Raw genomic sequence first — 18,641 nt, forward strand, 5'->3', positions numbered from 1 at the left:
ACTCTTTGCGACCCCATGAAATGAAGCCCACCAGGCTTCTCTGTCCATGGGGATTTTCTAAGCTAATACTGGAGTGGGTTGCCATGCCTTCCTCCAGGGGAACATTTCCAACCCAGGGACTGAACCCAGGTCTCCCACATTGCAGGTAGATTCTTTAGTGTCTGAGCCACCAGGGAAGCCCAGGTCCCATAGACAGCTCTTAATTACTAATGTAATGTAATGTAATCATGACTTTGTCAATGATAATCAACACGTGGGCCTATATTTTCATATTTAAAAATGTGGATGCAATGCAAGTTGACCTCTAAATCCTTTTTTCAGATCCTACTTATCTATCTTGAGGACATGAGATGTCAGAACAAGCTGTGTGCTAGAGCTGACGGCAGAGCTCTGCGTAGCCATGACTACTCCGCTTTCCAACTCCACTCTCAGTGAAATCACTCTGGTAGCCTGACAGCCTCCAGGGTGGGAGGAACAGAAATTGGAAGACTCTACAAATCAGTGCTTCAACCACGTCTTCTGCTCAGAGGGGATTGTTTAACATTTACCAGCCTTCATTGAATAAGTTTATTACCTTTCAGTAACTCAACCATGTCCAGCTCTTTATGACCCCAGGGACTGCAGTACGCCAGCCTTCCCTGTCCTTTACTATCTACCAGACTTTGCTCAAACTTATGTTCGCTGGATCAGTGATGCCATCCAACCAACTCATCCCCTGTCGTCCCCTTCTCTGCCTGCCCTCAATCAGCACCAGGGTCTTTTCCAACGAGTAACCTCCTCTTCGCATCAGGTGACCAAAGTATTGGAGGTTTAGATTTAGCGTCAGTTCTTCCAGTGAATATTTAGGGTTGATTTCCTTTAGGTTTGACTGGTTTGATCTCCTCACTGTCCAAATGACTCTCAAGTCTTCTCCAGCATTACAATTCAAAAGAATCAATTCTTGGGCTCTCAGCCTTCTTTATAGCCCAACTCTCACATCTGAACATGACTATCAGGAAGACCATAGCCTTGACTATATGGACATTTGTTGGCAAAGTGATGTCTCTGCTTTTTAATACACTCTCTAGGTTCATCATAGCTTTTCTTCCAAGGAGCAAGCTTTAATTTCATGGCTGTGGTTACCATCTGCAGTGATTTTGGAGCCCAAGAAAATAAAGTCTGTCACTGTTTCCACTGTTTCCCCATCTGTTTGGCATGAAGTGATGGGACCAGATGCCAAGATCTTAATTTTCTGAATGTTGAGTTTGAAGCCAACTTTTTCACTCTCCTCTTTCACCTTTACCAAGAGGCTCTTTAGTTCCTCTTTTGCTTTCTTCCATAAGAGTGGTGTCCTCTGCGTATCTGAGGTTATTGATATTTCTCCCGGATCTTGATTCCAGCTGTGCTTCATCCAGACCAATGTTTCTCATGGTGTACTCTGCATATAAGTTAAATAGGCAGGGTGACAATATGCAGCCTTGATGTACTCCTTTCCCAATTTTGAACCAGTCCATTGTTCCATGTCTGGTTCTAACTGTTTCTTGACCTGCATACAGGTTTCTCATTGAGTAAGTTGATACATATGTAAAGTATTCAGGACAGTCCTGGTACATTGTAATTTCAACCCAACAGTTTATTTTGGAAATATGCTTTCATGGGAAATTGTTACTTTCAATAATTAAAAGGTACTTATTCAAAATTATAGAATGCGAAGATAAAAAATAGTTTCAGTAGAATCCTGTTTTAACATAAAATATTAGAAGCCTCTTGCAAATCAGTCATTTCTGTATCCAAATTAGGCCTGGCTGTATGGAAAGCGCTGAGACAGTCCTGTTTTCTGGAACCACAAAGCTCACTGTTGTGCTTTCTATGTTTACTATGGAGAGTATGTTCTTAAAAATACCCAAGGTCATAGGACTATCACAAAACCCTGGGTTAACTGAACCCACAGCCTAGGCAGTTCCTGGGGACTCTGAGTCATGTGCCTTCCACAGTGCCTGCAGCCCCCTTCTCTGTACTGTGCGAGGCTCTTGAGTTCAAAGGAATTTAAAGAGTGATAGTAGAACAATCCTGGGAGAACTGGGCTTTGGTGGGATGGTTGGCTTCCGGCATTCGTGCACTTATTCCTGTCTTTGTCAATTCACTAAATATTTATTTAGCATCCAGTATTTCCCTAGGCACTGTATCAGTAGGCATTTGGAATAACTAGGGCTAATATTTGATCAGCAGAAAACTCTGACCACATTGGTGGCTTAGAGTCAGCACTTGTTCTGATTGGTCAAAGTCTCACCCTTACTGGTTGTAAAACATGTTGAGTAGTGTCCCTGAATATGAAGCAGGGTAAGATATAATTCTTGCTTTCAAGAAGCTTATAGTTTGGTAGAAGGGACAGAAACATGAGTGAAAGCAACATGATCCAGTGATAGTTATTCTTTGCCTGATAATTTATTTTTTAGTTTGGTCGGTTTCAAGTTTCTGGACTAATCTTTTATTTTCATTGTAAAAATTAAATCCACCCAGAAACAAAATAAAAGTATACTACATCAACAGTCAAGATACCGCTGCAAGTTTCTATTCTCCCCCAAGGCAAAGTCTCTCTCGCTCTAACAAATTCTTGGACGTGATTTATTTTCCCAGGGCTTGTACGATCATACAGGCATAACTAATTGTGTAGTGAGAGATCATGGCAAAATACGGCAAATGAGCAGCTGTATTCTTTCTCTTTCCCAGTTATTGACTATAGCAGATTTTCCCAAAACCCTAAAAAACCAGTATGTACTGAGAACCTACTAAGTGCCAGGCAGTAGATGTGGGGGCTGGAAAAATATTTAACAGAAGTGGTCCCTTCAAGAAATTGAAAATAATTTAGTAGGACTAAATGCAGAGTAAGTGTTTTTGTGAAATCGGAGTCCTAGAGAAATTAAATAATTTCCCCAGGTTTGCTGACTCTCTACTTTTCCAATTAATTATTTAGTAATGAATTTTTAGAGTATTATGAGTAAAACATAGTCAAGATAAACCAGTATCTTTATTTTTTTTTTCCCTGCATTTAATTTTATTGGAACCCTTGTCACTCTGGATGTCTTTGTGAGGCGGCGGGGTAAGGATGGGTTAAGTGCTACCCCATGCAAACTGATGTCTTTCAATATGACCTTTGTTCAGTCAACAAGTGAAAGAAAAGGAAGAAAATGGCTACAGCGTCTTTTTAACTGACTGTTAGAGTGAGATGGTCATTAGGATTTTGGCTTCTTATCTTTCCCTTTTCACTTGGAGTCTGTTTCATCTTGTAAGTACACATGCTTGTTGTAGTCTACTGTTTAATTTTGTCTGTGTTTATTTTATAGATAACTGGAGCCCATGGCCTCTGCGGGCTACTTCATGTGTATATGACACGCATTTTAAACGAGCTGCTGGTACAGTGAGAATGGATTAATACACCACGAGCAGCAGAAGATACTTCCATCTGTCCCAGTAGCAACGTGCTAATGTGAAGTTCTAAGTGGTGGTGTCTGCAACGGAGACTGGAAAGTGGGCATTGCGCCTCTCACACTCACATGGAAAGCTCTCTGCGAGTGTGAGATTTCTAGTATTTTAAAGAAGCAGCAGCATCTATCTTGGTTGCTGGGAGGTAATGAGATGTTTGCAAATAAAATTCAAGTTAATATGTTAGATTTCAAATCCCTTGAGAATTAATTACTTCAGAATGCTTTCTTCTGTTTCATATCTCAGCCTTAAGGTGAAATGGGTATCTTCATATGAAGACAACCGGCGAGCTGTTGCTTGCTATGAAAAAACAATGAGGATGATTGAAAGCCCGTGAAGTTAATGTTATTGAAACTTTACTTTCTCTTAAACATGGCAACTGATATTTAGTTAAATAGATTATTAAGTAGAAAATTTATATTTTAAAGTGAGAAAAAAGCCTTTTAGAGTGTTTTAAAATTACCCCCATGTTTGTTACTGGAAGCTTTCTGGTCCTGTCTGTGTTTGACGCTGACCACTGGGTAGGATGTTGGAGGGGAACAGACGGAGGGAGGGGAGAGGAGAACTGGAGCTGCAGAGCGGGACGTTGCGGCACCCGTTCTGGGTTCAGGCCTTCCCAGTTCAGACTCCAGCCCGGCCACCTTTCAGCTGTGCGATCCGGAAGCAGTGTTTCAATTTTCCTGTGCCCTCTGATATAAAACTGATTAATAGTAATAATAAAAATGTCACAGGGTTTTTGAATAATCGGTAAGTTAATATTTACCGAGCACTATGGTAGTGCCTGGCTTACAGTAAATGCTAAATAGCTGGTGTTTGTCCAACAGAGTTGTAGGGGTTACAGTAATAATAGCTACCACTGCTGAGCCCATGGCACCATGCTAAACATTTTGTGTAGATTCTTTCCTTTAGCCTTCACAAAACCACTGTGAAGTTGGTATTATGGGTTTTCCTGGTGTCTCAGATGGTAACGAATCTGCCTGCAATGTAGGACACCCAGGTTCAGTCCCTGGGTTGGGAAGATCCCCTGGAGGAGGAAATGGCAACCCTCTCCAGTATTCTTGACTGGGAAATCCTATGGACAGAGGAGCCTGGTGGCCTGCAGTCCAGGGGGTTGCAGAGTCAGACACAACTGAGCAACTAACACTTACCAGTTTATGGATGGGGGAACTGAGGATTAAGGTGATCAGGTAACGTGGTGACGGCCGCAGAGATATGAGTGAGCAACAATTTGGAATCGAAACGACTGGAATCTAAAGAGTTTGCCTTCTCACTCAGCTTAAAGTTTAGTATGAAGTATATAAAATAAAAAGTATGACTTCCAAGGTGGTCTAATGGTTAAAAATCCACCTGCCAATGCAGGGGACACGGGTTCGATCCCTGGTCTGGGAAGATACCACATGCATGGAGCAACACATCCCTCCCACCTAGAACCCCTGCTCTGCAGCAAGAGACGCCACTGCCGTGGGAAGCCTGAGCGCTGGAGTGAGACGGAGCACCGGGGAGTGGAGGGGCCACCCCTCCATGCAGCAGAGAAAACCGGTGCAGCCGGAAACGCAAAGTGGTTCTTTTTAAAAAAGTAAACCAGTAGTAAGCATCTGTATGAGTACAGGGAGCTATACATACAACTGGGAAAAAAAAAAAAACCCACAATAATTCAAACATATTGCATCTCAACCAAGAATTCACTTAATACAAATATAATTTATGTAGGCTGGCTCTGCCTTTGCTTCTTGTTTTTCATTCTTAATTTTAGCGAAGAGAAATACAATGGTAGAATCTTTAACATGCTTAATGTCTTTGGAAGGAAAGTGTCAGTTTCTTGTTTTTTTTTTTTTTTAACTTATAAACACTGGATTCAATAAACATTATTTGTACTGGACACATAGAAAGGTGTCATTCTCTAGAAGTCCCAGGGGGACAGTCTCAGGAAGGAAGAGAATGACATTTTCTGAACTTCCCTGTGCAGTTTTGCTAAAGTTGCTTTTATCAGTGGTGGAGTGAGAAGGCTGATTACAGAGGGCCAAAGAGTAAGTAGAGGCAGCTGGCTGCACCTCCTGACAATGGCTCTGGATTTAGCCTGGTGGTAAGTCCCTCCCAGAGCCTACAGGGTTCATGTGGGGCTCAAGTCATTCCAGGACTAAGGCAGATTCCAACTCTTCAGTGTGAACTAAGTGGAGGGGATGGAATGCCAGTTGAGCTCTTTCAAATCCTAAAAGACAGTGCTGTGAAAGTGCTGCACTCAATATGCCAGTAAATTTGGAAAACTCAGCAGTGGCCACAGGACTGGAAAAAGTCAGTTTTCATTCTAATCCCAAAGAAAGGCAATGCCAAAGAATGCTCAAACTACCACACAATTGCACTCACAGCCAAAGATGGAGAAGCTCTTTACAGTCAGCAAAAACAAGACTGGGAACATACTGGGGCTCAGATCATGAACGCCTTATTGCCAAATTCAGACTGAAATTGAAAAAGGTAGGGAAAACCACTAAACCGTTCACATATGACCTAAATCAAATCCCTTACGTTTATACAGTGGAAGTGAGAAATAGATTCAAGGGATTAGATCTGATAGACCGAGTGCCTGATGAACTATGGATGGAGGTTCGTGCCACTGTACAGCAAGCAGGGATCAAGACCATCCCCAAGAAAAAGAAATGCAAAAAGGCAAAATAGTTGTCTGAGGAGGCCTTACACATAGCTGAGAAAATGAGAAGCAAAAGGCAAAGGAGAAAAGGAAAGATATACCCATTTGAATGCAGAGTTTCAAAGAATAGCAAAATAGATAAGAAAGCCTTCCTCAGTGATCAATGCAAAGAAATAGAGGAAAACAACAGAATGGGAAAGACTAGAGATCTCTTCAAGAAAATTAGAGCTACCAAGGGAACTTTTCATGCAAAGATGGTCACAGTAAAGGACAGAAATGGTATGGACCTAACAGAAGCAGAAGGTATTAAGAAGAGGTCACACAAATATACAGAAGAACTGTACAAGAAAGATCTTAATGACCCAGATAATCATGATGGTGTGATCGCTCACCTGGAACCAGACATCCTGGAATGTGAAGTCAAGTGGGCCTTAGGAAGCCTCACTACGAACAAAGCTAGTAGAGATGATGAAATTTCAGTTGAGCTATTTCAAATCCCAAAAGACAAACCTAGACAGCATATTAAAAAGCAAAGACATTACTTTGCTGGCAGAGGTCCATCTAGTCAAAGCTATGGTTTTTCCAGTAGTCACGTATGGATGTGAGAGTTGGACCATAAATAAAGCTGAGTGCCGAAAAACTGATGCTTTTGAACTGTGGTGTTGGAGAAGACTCTTGAGAATCCCTTGGACTGCAAGGAGATCTAGCCAGTCCCTCCTAAAGGAAATCGGTCCTGAATATTCACTGGAAGGACTGATGCTGAAGCTGAAGCTGCAATACTCTGGCCACCTGATGTGAAGAACTGACTCACTGGAAAAGACTCTGATGCTAGGAAAGATTGAAGGCGGGAGGAGAAGAGGACGACAGAGGATGAGATGATTGGATGGCATCACCGACTCGATGAACATGAGTTTGAGCAAGTTCTGGGAGTCAGTGATGGACAGGGAAACCTGGCATGCTGCAATCCATCGGGTCACAAAGAGTCGGACATGACTGAGTGACTGAACTGAACTGAAAGAACCCACCTGCCAATGCAGGAAATATGAGTTTGATCCCTGGATTAGGAAGATCCTCTGGAGGAGGGTATGGCAACCCACTGCAGTGTTCCTGCCTGGAGAATTCCATGAACAGAAGAGCCTGGCGGGCTACAGTCCATAGGATCGCAAAGAGACACAACTGAAGCGTCAGCTCACATGCATAATGTGTAAGAAATTGACATATTATTAGAACCAATTTTAAGGAAATTTGAGACCTCTATAAAAGTAGGTCTTCCTGATTAATTTAACTCATACTGATCAACATGCATTTGATCCAAGACTTTTTTATTCTCTCTGCTTTTCTGTTAACAATGTACTGGAGGTGTAGAAAAGTCAGTTTGCGTACTTTCAGCTCCCTCTCGATCCAATTCAGGGTGCAGTGTCCTAACTGGATTTGAAGAGTTATGGGATCTTAAATCACCAGCATTTAGTACAGACCGGTCATTATGGCTTTGTTAGTATCTTTGTGCCTTAGAGAAAGCTTCTCTCTTCCTTTACATGAGGGAAACTTGACTGCCCTCTGAGGACATCTCATCCCTCCAGATTCCTCCAGCTCTCTCTGCTCCTTAAGTTGGAGGAGGGCACACTGCCTGCCCCACCCAGCATCCTCATCCATCCACACCGTATTTTGGCAGCCTTTGACCACCTGTCTCAGCTTTAGGCAGATTTAGAGATCAGCTTCTGCAAAGGTTCTAAGGGAGGTGGGAGGGGGGTTCATGTTTGGGAACGCATGTAAGAATTAAAGATTTTAAAATTAAAAAAATAAAAAACTAATTAAAAAAATAAATATAATACAGTAATAATATCTACCATGTACTGAATATGGGCCAGGCTAATTGCTTCCAGTGTATTATGTTAAAGCTTCAGGACTCCACAGGTGGATATGCTTATTATCTTTATTTCACAGAGGAACAAACTGAGAGAGATTAAAATACAGCTCAAGGCCTCTTGGCTGGTAAATGCCCAAATCAAGTTTTTAACATTCCATGTGATCCCGATTTAAAAATGTTATACTTTAAAATTAAAGTTTGTTTTATTGAAGTAAAATAGGCACATAATTTAAAAGCCAAATAAGACTAAAAGACTTCCAAACAACAAAACAGCAATTCCCTGCTCACTTCTCTCCATGCCCTTGTTGTACTTCCCTTTGGCCAACACTTTCAACCCTTATTAGTCTCCATGGGACTTAACCTCACACTTCTAAGCAATATGCTTACAGCACTGTTTCTTTTAAATCTTAATCTAAAGTTAATTAGAACTTGCACGAGGAATACATATATTTGCATTCCTATTTAAAATATTCAAAGAGAATTGAAATGCATTTACTAGGAAGTTCTCTTTTCTTCCTCCCAACCGTACATCCCAACTCATTTCTTCTTTTAACAATGAAAAATCTCAAACACAAACAAATGTAGAGAGAACACTAGATTGAACCCTGTACCCACCACCCAGTGATCCTTGATCGTGTCCTGGCTTTCAGCTGTGACAAGGTGCCCTGGGCTCACTTTGTGCATTTCTTACTCCAGATCTGAAACCAAGCATTTCTCCGAGAAACTCCTTTCCTGGGAGAATCCCGTGGATGGAGGAGCCTGGTGGGGTCACGAAGAGTCAGACATGCCTGAGCGTCTGAGCACCCTGTACTGTATTTAGAGACTTAGCAATATCTACTGACTTCTTTTTCCATAGATGAGGGATTTACTATCATCATTCCGTGTCCATCAATAACTATACCATGATTGAGGTTAAATCAATATTCACTGATTACATAGCCTGTTGGGATTATGTTTCTTTCTACTCTTGCACAACTTTTTGCCTTCCTCTGGGCTTCCAGTGTAGCTCGGTCAGTAAAGCATCTGCCTGCAATGTGGGAGACCAGGGTTCAATTCCTTGGTCAGGAAGATCCCCTGGAAAAGGAAATGGCAACTCACTCCAGTATTCTTGCCTGAAGAATCCCACAGACAGAGGAGCTTGGCAGGCTATGGTTCATGGGATCACAAGAGTCGGACACGACTTAGCTCTATCTTTTTTTTTTTAATGTAATTTTTTGCCTTTTTAATTCATTTAGCTTTCTATGTACCTTATTGTATACACTTTTTCTCCTCAAGTCTCTCAGCTGTTTTTTTTTTAATGAAATTTTCCTCATAAGTACATCAGAACATCTATCACTTTCATTTTTTGGATTGTTTTCTCCTGGACATTTCTTTCATTCTGTTACAACCTATTCTGGTTTCTTACATGGCCTCCCGTGAAGTGTTTGCCCTGGAACTTTCTCTCACCAAGGGATCCTCTTTGACATTCTTCTGTGTGAGACTTCATTTCCTCTGGGATCTTATATCTTCCTCTTGTTGGTTTATTCCATTATTTTGAAGGAGAATGTCCTTCAGAAATTCCTGAGAAAATTCCAGAACTAAAGTTTCAAATACTTTAGTAACATTTCAAAGAACTTCAATGTTCAGAAAGGTCTATTTATTCTATCATTGCCCTAGATTAGTGGCTTAGCTGGATTTGGAATGCTAGACTGAAATTGCTTTTCACAAAGAATTTGATGATGTCCCTTTTTCTTTCTTTCTTTTTTTTTAAGTTTCTAGTGTTGCCTTATAAATACAATGTTATCCTTAATAAGGGATCTTTTTATTCTCTGAACGTTTTGGGGTCTTCTCTTTACTTCAAGAGTTGTAAAATTTCATAATGATGACCTCTGGGTGCAGCATTTCTTGTTTTTGTTCATTGTGCGGGGTATTCAATGGTTCTTTTAATCTAGATTTCAAGTCCTTCGGTTTTGCAAAATAGTTAGATTTATGGTTTTTATAATTTCTTCTCATCTGCCTTCGTTCAACTTTTGGAAACTTCAATTATTAGGTATTTGCCCTGTCAGTCAAGTTTCTTTATCTTTAACCCCTTTGATGAATATTTTTTCTCTATAACGTTTTATTGCATTTTATTTTCCTAAACCTTCTACTTGTTGTGTTCTTTTATTAAAAAATAAAATAAAAACCTGTTTTTCCTTGATTCAGAATCCGGTATCTCTCTAAAGATATGAAGAGTATATAATTTACATGGTTTTTGTATATACATCCAAGGGTATATGTCTGCCAAATAAAGTACAAGCCAATTCAAGTATTAACAATTGTTTAGAAAATATTATCAAGTGTTTTTGAGTTGGAGAAACAGAACTCTTCCAAAACTAACAGAATTGGTTAGCTCATACAAGAAAGCCTTTGCTATCCATAAAAGAAGGCTTCTTGTTTCAGTAAGTTGTGCTTCACAAGAGCAATTATAAAAATGCAATGTCAACACCCATTACACATTCCTCTTTGAAGGGGATGTGGTTGATGCAAAGGACAGGGCTGTGATCCATGGGTTCCTTGCCTGCTTATCCAGGACGGTGAAACCCTGCAGTGAGGTGGTGTGTATCGTGACCAGGCTTTAATCCGGAGATTTGTGTCTGCTAGCTCTCTGTAAATTTACCCACGGGCTCACATCAAAGGGGAAGTTGTGGCTATGATCATTTAGAAATGTCTATTAGTTTATATTTCACAAATATCAATAATAAAATATACCCTGTGCCATTCTATGGTTTCTTTTCTTCTTTTAAACTTCTCTGGCTTTTGGGACTTCCCTGGTGGTCCCGTGGTTAAGAATCCGCCTTGCAATGCGGGGACTTGGATTCTATCTTGGGTCTCAGAATTAAGATCCCACGTGACTTGGAGCAACTAAGCTGGTGAGCAGCAACTACCTGAGCCCATGTGCTGTGGCGCCTGCTCGACGCAAATAGAGAGTCCGTGGGCCACAGTGGAACATACCGCGTGACACTGCAAGGATCTCACGCACCACAGTGAAGACCCAACACAGCCAAGGAAATAAAATAAATAATTTTAAAAAGTCTCTTCTTTTTGTCTCCTAGGAAATCTGGATGCTCCACCTACTCAAAGAACCACTCTTAGGTCCACAATATGCTTATATTCCAAGTCTAGCAGTGTTAAACAAGGCCAATTAAACACTTCCACAAAATGTAGTTAAATGAATCATTCTATTGGTATATCAATAACATGAAAGTCACTGGGAACAGCCATTGTTCGTTGGCTTTGTTGATATTCTAGATTTTCTCAGCTTCCTCTTCTGACATGTAAATCTTGGTCCTCAGATAATTTTGTACATGACCCAAAAACTGTTTATTATGCTTACTTTTTCTCCATTTAGGTGAGAAGCTTCTGAGGACATCAGACTTGACTCTTTTTAAAAAAAATAAAATTGCTATTTCCTACTAAACACTAAACTTAATCGGTAATTTTCTTTGCCCCTTTTGCACACTCTAAAGACTTCTTCCTCTTCTTTTTATACATTTTCCTTAACTTCTGAGTCCCTAATCTTCTATGCAAAAGAACTGTTTTCTATATAGCAATGCCAGTATTCTACCAGTATTCCTCAGCATAATGTTGGAATAGCAACAATTAGAAATAAGAGTTTAGACAGCTGGAGTTCTTGCTCTCTCTCTCCTTCTCTCTGTGTGTGTGTGTGTGTGTGCTGGTAATGAGTGCATAGCTGGAGAGCCCTGCTTATCTCTTAAGTCACTTGCTTGGGATTCAGTGACTTAGCTCAGCTGGTAGAGAATCTGCCTGCAATGTAGGAGACCCTGGTTCAATCCCTGGGTCGGGAAGATCCACTGGAGAAGAGACAGGCTACCCACTCCAGTATTCTTGGGCTTCCCTTATGTCTCAGCAGGTAAAGAATCTGCATGCATTGAGGGAGACCTGGGTTCAGTCCCTGGGTTGGGAAGATCCCCTGGAGAAGGGAAAGGCTACCCAGTGTTCTGGCCTGGAGAATTCCATGGACTGTATATAGTCCATGGGGCCGCAAAGAGTCAGACACGACTGAGCACTTTCACTTTCACATGGTATCCAGAGATGGGCTTTTGCTTCTGAGTAGATCAATACTGCCCATGGCTGTTTCCATAGTTTTTAAAGAGGCCTCAGAGAAATCTGAGTTTGAATCTCAACATTGCCACTTAATAACTATGTGCATTATTTACTTACATATAAAATAGAGATATATTTCATCTCATCCTAAAAGGGATATAAGGACTAAACAAGGTCATGCGTGCAGTGTCTAGAACAGCAACTGGAATGCTAATAAACCCTCAACAATTTTTTATTGGAATATGATTGCTTTACAATGTTGTGTTAGTTTCTGCTGTACAGTCACGTGAATCGACTATATGTACACGTGCATCCCCTCCCTCTTGTTCCTCCCTCCCGTAACCCACCCCCATCACATACACCTAGGTGATCACAGAGCACGGGGCTGAGCTCCCTCTGCTTCATAGCAGGTTCCCACCAGCCATCTATTTCACACAGCAGTGTATATACGCCATCTCCAACCTCCCAACTTCATCCCGCCCTCCCTTTCCTGCACTGTGTTCACATATCCCCATGAAGAAAGTCAGAAAGAGAAAAAAATACTGTGTATTAGCACACACATATGGAATCAGACAGATGGTACAGACGAACCTATTTCCAGGGCAGGAATAGAGGCCCATACAAGGAGAATGAACTCCCAACAACTGATTAAAGAAACTGTAAGCTTTTTTCTAGCCTGTTTTTAAGGGGTATAAAGCAATATTGAGAAAAGGTATACGTTATCCAACTCTTTTTAGTGATTTTTTTTTTTTGTAATTAAGCAGGAAATTACTTGAATTGCCAGAGACTACTATCTGCAAATAATCCCTTCTCATGGAAAGCAGGTAGGGAATCCAAAAAGAGAAATGGAGAAAATTTTCATCTGAGGAATACTGCCCCTTGAACATGCCAGTCTTGTTTCTTTTTCTCTGGCTGTTCCTCCTCCTGGAAGGATCTTTATAGGCATGATGTTTACAGGACTAACTGCTCTTGCTCAGATCTTAGATTAAATTTAAATTTCTCAAAAAGAGTTCCTGACCAATCAACTCAAAGCACACCTTATCATGGTCTGGGTCTTGTTGTTCTGCATGGCAATTTACTGCCCTCTCCTGCAGTGAATGCTGGTGCTTGGTCCATCTAGGTCACTGAATCCAGTGGGTCACTGAATCCACATGCATTTAGTACACAGCACACTATAAAAAAATACTTGTTGAATAAATGTTTAAATGAGTAGACCATATTTCAACTTTAAGAATGAAAAGAATAATGATGAAATAAAGTTCATGTTTTATGGAAGATGAAATCTAAACAAAAAATTTCTGTCTTTGGGGGGCTCCTCCCTCCCCTTTTAGTGTGTACTGTGTATTTGCACTGATCAGACAGCCTGAAGGGACATTTCTTATTCTAGTCTTCTAGCCTGGTGAGGGGCCATGATGCCTTTGTACATGCAGGGCTGGACTGTGTTAACTGTCAGAATATCATTTCATGTATGATTCTGTCTCAGAAGCAGATGTAATTGTGCTTCACCTCTAACAGATAGAAGAGTCCTCAGAGTTTTCTGAAAGACTGTCTTCTAGGTTATAATCCTCAGTTAGGCGTGAATAAAATCTTCTATTTCTTTTTTAGGTTGATTATTAATTAATCTTTCATCAACAATAGAAAGTCAGTCATTGACATTGCTAGTAATTCACTACTCTCCGTGTATAGAGAAACTACTTAATGATGGTGTTGGAGCAGATACTCAATAAATATTTGTTGGATGAATCAAAAAGCAGGGAGTCAATTTAGTCTGTAGTTGATGATGGAACTATAGTCACCGAGAATGTGTTTCAAAAGTCAGTGTCAGTTGTTGGCCCCGCGATGCGTGAGATGTGGTGAGCAGAGGATGCCACAGTCTCTCACACCCAAGCAGTCTGTCTTCACATTTTGCTCCAGCACCATCCAGGCACCTCCCTGCTGTGGGCCTCGATTTCCTTTAGCAGTACCTGCATTCTGTTCCTTGAAATTTTCTGCCCCTCTAAGCTTCCAGTAATCAGATCTCATATACCATATGCTCTCTCACAAAGAGCCTTGTTGAACAGATAGTGCTTTCAACAGCTTTCCTCCTCTTTGACTTCTCATGCAATCAAATTAATAAATTAAATTATAATGTATTTTAATAGGGCTGTCCTTTGTCCATTGTTCAGTAGTGAATGGTCGACTGGCTCAAGCACCATCAGCAGAAAGCAGAAAGATAGTTTAGTAAACAGTTCAAGAATGAGCCAGTATCCATCAAAAGGCTGAAAGAGGGGTTTGTTTTGGGCCCATCCATTGAGGCAGAAATACCATTTTGCCACCACCCCTCCCCATCCATTGTCCAAATGATGTACTCTTGTTGACTAAGTGGGCCTAAGTGGCCCCGGTTGGGCCTTTGAAATTCCTATGGAAATTTGTAAATTCTATTTATTCTGGGAGCAGCCAGCCACAGCTAATGGCAAGCCTATGATGTTAGTGGGAAAAAACTTTGGTGATTTATATTGACTTGATTGAAAAACTAGGTAAATAGGAAATTACTACACATTTTTTTATTGTTTCATAATAATTAACCTGATATTTAATGAGTAGTTGATATGCATCAAGAATTTTTATAACTGCTTAACATGTGCTTTCTTATTTTATCTCCTTTTTACAGGAAAGGTTTCCAGAAAGCCAGAGATCTTAGGTAATTTTGCCAAAGGTCATTCAGGTAACAGAAAGCAGAGCCAGAAATCTGATCCCAGCTAGTCTGATCCTTATTCAGAACACTTAATCCCTAACCCACTCTTGTTCTGGCAAGAGTGTGAATGAGCAGTGATTACATGCTGATCTAAAACACAATAGCAATTGTCTCCAATGAATTTACATGTAAAATTCAAAAACACCCCTTTCCTTTTACTATAGATAATCCTCTAGATAAACACAACTCAAAGCTTATTAAAATAATTTCAAACTGTTTAATTATTTATAATAAGAAATGGTATATCTCATTAAGTATTATTTCAGTGATGAAGGGCTATTTTGTCAATTGTTCTCTCTGAAAGGCTCTCTTGTTTTATTTTTCTGTGTGGACTTCTCTTATATGTTACCACTAGATGGTGCATGGGTTATGCAAACACCTCAAATCTCTTAGGAGAAATTAGCCCTTAACAAAAAGAGAAAAAAAATTCAGCAGTTAGATGTAGAATTTGGATTAAGTTGAAGATAGCAATACTCTACCTAATGGCTTTCTACAATGGGATCCTGGGTCTCTAGTTCCATCCTTTTTCCTTTCAGGATAGACATTAGTATCTATTTCATTTGAGATAAAGAAGATTTGAATAACAGTCAAATGCTTCGGGAGAGTTTTTCTCAGAAAACTAATGCCCATAATTGCAGCCAGAGTTGGCATTTTGAAAAAGAAGAATAAATTCCAAGACACCAAACAACAGCCTCCTCTAATTTTATGTTTTCTGGAACCTAGTAAAATCTACAAACAGTTATTTCCTCCTAATTTTCTTCAATCAGTCTATAATAAAAATGGTCATGAATAGCCAGCAATTTTTTTTTCTAGCAATCATCTGATCAACAAAAATTCTGATAATCTACAATTCAGGGTAATTTAATGAGTAAGACTGAAAAATTCTTGGAAAGCTCATGAGAAGGATTTTGAAAACTCACAAGAAGTCATTTGTTTATTAATTTTTAAAAAATGTTCCTCTACCAAGTAAAAACGTGGATCACCGCTTCCCTTTGCAGACAGCTCTATGACATTAAAGACGAGAACGGCATGGGTGATTATGCCCACCAAAACATGCATATACAGATCCCTTCTGCTATATAGAGTTCTGTTCTGTTTCCATATTTAAGGGTACATTATATTTGCTGAAGGAATAAGGTGAACAAAACCTCACTTTTCACCACTTGAGGTGTGGTGGTGGTTGGAATGAGGTGTTGTTAAAAGTGTGTGTTAGTCGCTCAGTCGTGTCCGCCTGTTTGTGACCCCACGGACGGAAGCCTGTAACCCACCAGGCTCCTCTGTTCATGATGTAAATCCTGCAGTTTTTCACAAGGCCTGCAGACTCGGGAGGGAAATGATGGTGACGGGATAAGAGGTATTAACGTACACTTTATGCGGAGATCGTTCCTTTAAGTTTTCCCCTCACGTGAATATATTTGATCAGCTCTTAGCGGCTAAATTTTAAAAATACCCAGTTGTCATTTTTTTTTACTCTGGACAAGGTCCAGGCTTTGGGATTAAAAACACAACTGGAAATGACCCAGTCACAAACACCTGGATGAAATATGGTGCACACAACCGTTCTTGCCATCGCGATGCTTATTTGCACACTTAGATGAAAACTGTTGACCCAACACCTCCCCCTTTGGTGGAATTCGGAGTTGTAACAGAGCCAGAGGCGTGGTTTGCTCACGTCTTCGCTTGGACTGGCGTTCTCAGTCCTGAGGTGGAAGGGGGCGCCAACGCTGCGTGAATGAAGGGCATGATCGCCGTGAGCAGGGTGCTTGCTTTCCCTCTCTGTGCTCAGTTGCTTCACTCAGGTCTGACTCTTTGCGATCCTACGGGCATAGCCCTCTGCTCCTCTGTCCGTGGGACTCTCCGGGCAAGAATACGGGCCATCCCCTCCTCCCGAGGATCCTCCCGACCCGCGACGGAACCCGAGTCACCGGCACCGCAGCTGGATTCTTTACCTCCGAGCCACCAGGGAAGCCCTTTCTTCCTCTATTGGGGTATTGAAATGTAAGATCCTCTCTAAAGATGCGTCAATCTTTTTTTTTTTTTTTTGATAATCTGTGAAAGCAAATTTGGCTTCATGTTAATTGCATTCACTGGGCTGAATTTTGGCAGCAATTGTTTTAAATTACTTTTAAATTTTAAAGTGTTCATCACTTTATTAAATGTTGGTCATTTGTTCTTATCAGGCAGCTGCTAAAGTATCCAGGCACTCAGCAGGCATCTGGGGTGCCTTGAAAAATCAGCTTTTTAAGAACACACACTAGGAGAGAACTGTGAAATGTGGTGGATGGAGAGAAAAGGGACAGGAGATCAAAAGGCATCTGCGTTTCTTCTCTCTGAAGACTTCTGACGTCCACGTCATCTTCATTCTGCAGTCGGTGTCTCTGAAGATCTGCTGGGGCCACCCCTATCTTTAGTCATCAGTCTCACCTCAGCCTGCTTGTAAATGGGTCAGGACGTGCTCCAGGCCCAGGCGCTGCTGGGTGATCTGTGTGGTACAGAGCGTAGAAAGGATTCAGTACACGTTTTCAAGATGTACTGCTGAATGCATAAATACCTGCTCATTTACCCGAAAAGAATTTTACTCCTAGCACCAATTCTTAATTGGAAATATAAAGAACATTTGATTACAGTATCATCGGTCACTTTATATCAGAATACGATGCTTCATTTTCAACAAAAGTGAAAATAATAAGGTTCTGTGTGTCTCTTTAAAACTTGGATATAATTAATCTCACAGGAAAAAATAAAAGTTACTGTATAGTTTCAGAGTTGGGAGTGGTTTGGCATCAGATCCCTGTGTTGTAGATGAAAGATCAGAAAAAAAAAAGAGATTCCAAATGCCATATGGAGCCACCCAGGTATCTCGAATCTTCAAAGGACTATGATTAACCTTAAAATGAAAACTAGTGTTTCAAGAGCCTGTCATCCAGCGTAATCTGTTTGTGTTGAAAATGTCCTCTTTTTCATGGAAAAGCATGTGCTGGATTCCATGACCTGAGGGAAATGGCAAGATTTGCTTTTACTTAGAGTCTTTTTGGCATTTCCTGTTCCAGGGAGTCTTCCCAACCCAGGGATTGAACCTGCATCTCCCGCACCGGCAGCTGGGTTCTTTATCACTGAGCCATCTGGGACGTCGCTACTAACAGTCTCTTTTGGAACCACAGGCTGTAACTTCAGTGGCCATTCACCAAGTGGCCGTTCAGGGCCTCCAAAGTGCAAAGGACTGGGCCCTGCCGTGCTGGTAATCAGCCAGGAGACAGGCTATGAATTGATTACAGTTAATAAAAACCATGACAATTCAAAATTATTTCAATATGGAAAATGTCATGATAGTAAGACAGCAAAAAAAAAAAAAAAAAAAAGCAGTGGCTAATCAAGGAAACACCCAGCAAACAAATCCTTAAGAAAAGCCTCCAATTACCAAGTGTGGGAAGGTAATCCCTAAAGGACTAAGGGCACTCCTATGAACGTTTTGTGAACTGCTCCTTCAGTTCAGTTCAGTTCAGTCCCTCAGTCGTGTCCGACTCTTTGCGACCCCATGAATCGCAGCATGCCAGGCCTCCCTGTCCATCACCAACTCCCGGAGTTCACTCAGACTCATGTCCATCGACTCAGTGATGCCATCCAGCCATCTCATCCTCTGTCGTCTCCTTCTCCTCCTGCCTCCAATCCCTCCCAGCATCAAAGTCTTTTCCAATGAGCCAACTCTTCACATGAGGTGGCCTAAGTACTGGAGTTTCAGCTTCAGCATCATTCCTTCCAAAGAAATCCCAGGGGTGATCTCCTTTAGAATGGACTGGTTGGATCTCCTTGCAGTCCAAGGGACTCTCAAGAGTCTTCTCCAACACCAC

General features: G+C 41.0%; 1 long non-coding RNA gene across 1 annotated transcript; it reads left to right on the forward strand.

The window, feature by feature from the left end:
- The first annotated feature begins 16,489 nt into the window (after positions 1 to 16,489).
- Positions 16,490 to 18,097, forward strand: LOC138445998 (uncharacterized). The gene is made up of 2 exons (XR_011259082.1): positions 16,490 to 16,791; positions 16,974 to 18,097. It is a non-coding gene; the product is annotated as an uncharacterized lncRNA (long non-coding RNA).
- Positions 18,098 to 18,641: the final 544 nt, after the last annotated feature.

The sequence above is a fragment of the Ovis canadensis genome, chromosome 9, assembly GCF_042477335.2.
Source record: "Ovis canadensis isolate MfBH-ARS-UI-01 breed Bighorn chromosome 9, ARS-UI_OviCan_v2, whole genome shotgun sequence".
In the NCBI taxonomy this organism is placed as follows: Eukaryota; Metazoa; Chordata; class Mammalia; order Artiodactyla; family Bovidae; genus Ovis; species Ovis canadensis.